The sequence below is a fragment of the Octodon degus genome, unplaced genomic scaffold (assembly GCF_000260255.1).
Source record: "Octodon degus isolate 3935 unplaced genomic scaffold, OctDeg1.0 scaffold00355, whole genome shotgun sequence".
NCBI classification, from domain to species: domain Eukaryota; kingdom Metazoa; phylum Chordata; class Mammalia; order Rodentia; family Octodontidae; genus Octodon; species Octodon degus.
The window spans coordinates 923,165-924,374 of NW_004524931.1; the positions used below are offsets into that span (position 1 = coordinate 923,165).

Consider the following 1,210-nt stretch of genomic DNA (forward strand, 5'->3'; position numbering starts at 1 on the left):
TGATCCTCCTGTTTTCAGCCTCCCCAGTGCTGGGATTACAGGCATGCGCCACTACGCCCAGACGTGGGGTGGCTGGCTCAGTGCATCTGAGGGTGGGCTGGTGCGGCATGTGGTGCCAGGGATCGAACCCTGATCCCTGTACTTGCCTAAACAGGTGCTTAGGCCACTTAGATACCTCCCTGGCCCTTGTTCTCTGATTTTCTTTTACATTTCCAAGCTTGACCTGATGTTTGATTAATCAGTTGCTGAATTAACCAGCTGCCTGAAGGAGCTCTTTTTGTATTGCCAGGCTGCTCTCACTGCCTATTCATGATAACTAAATCAGGACAGAGCTCTGACAAACCTTGGAAAGTTGTCATCTCAGCCTTTCCTTGGGAAACCTCAAGATTTCAAACTGCATCTTCATCAACTTTTTATTAAAAATCTTTGAGACTTGCTTGTGTGTAGGTCAGTGGCACAGCGGTTGTCTAGCAAGCACATGACACTGGCTTCCATCCCTAACACCCCCCATTTTTTTAGGGGGAGGTCTGTGTGACCCACAGCCACAGTTTCCCAGAATCTAAATTTCCATTTAGAGGTAGGTGGGGAAAGGGGAGGAGAGGCTAGAGGAGCGGAGGATCTGATCCATCCCAGAAAAGTCTGACTCTTGAACAGCTCTGCCCCAGATGTTGACTCTGGTTCTTCTAATTTGTACATTACAAATGGGATACACTTTGAAAGCAATCCAAGGTACTGTTTAACCAGGATGAAATAAAAAGAGAAGGGTAGCTTCTGAGCTCCCATCTCCTCTAAGTAGGCCTTTAAAACTTGATGTGCTGGGGTTGGGGAGATAGCTCAGTGGTACAAGCAACTGCCTGGCAAGCCTGGCAAGTACAAAGTTCTGAGTTTGATCCTTGGCATGTCCTCCCCTCCAACCCCCCTGGAAAAAACCCACACAAACTTGATTTGTGTTGAATAATGAGATGGTGGTATCTAAGGGACAAAGCCTGAAGGCATCAATGGAGCCAACATCCCTGCTTTAGGTCTCTGGTACTCTCAAGAGAGGTCTAGGCTCTGAGGAGAGAGGACTCACTATGTGGAGCCTCTGCACCACTGCTACCTCGGGAGTCACCTTTTAGAGGCGGACCATGATAACCAAGTGGATCTAAACCCTATTTCTACAAATAGTTTTTCCTTTTACTTTACCCTTGTAAACTTCTGCTCTTAAACA

At 47.3% G+C, this 1,210-nt stretch overlaps 1 protein-coding gene across 1 annotated transcript in view; it reads right to left on the minus strand.

Annotated features, from left to right (window-relative positions):
* Positions 1-1,210, minus strand: part of Itfg2 (integrin alpha FG-GAP repeat containing 2) — a 15,176-nt gene that overhangs the window by 6,371 nt on the left and 7,595 nt on the right. The window lies entirely within an intron of this gene.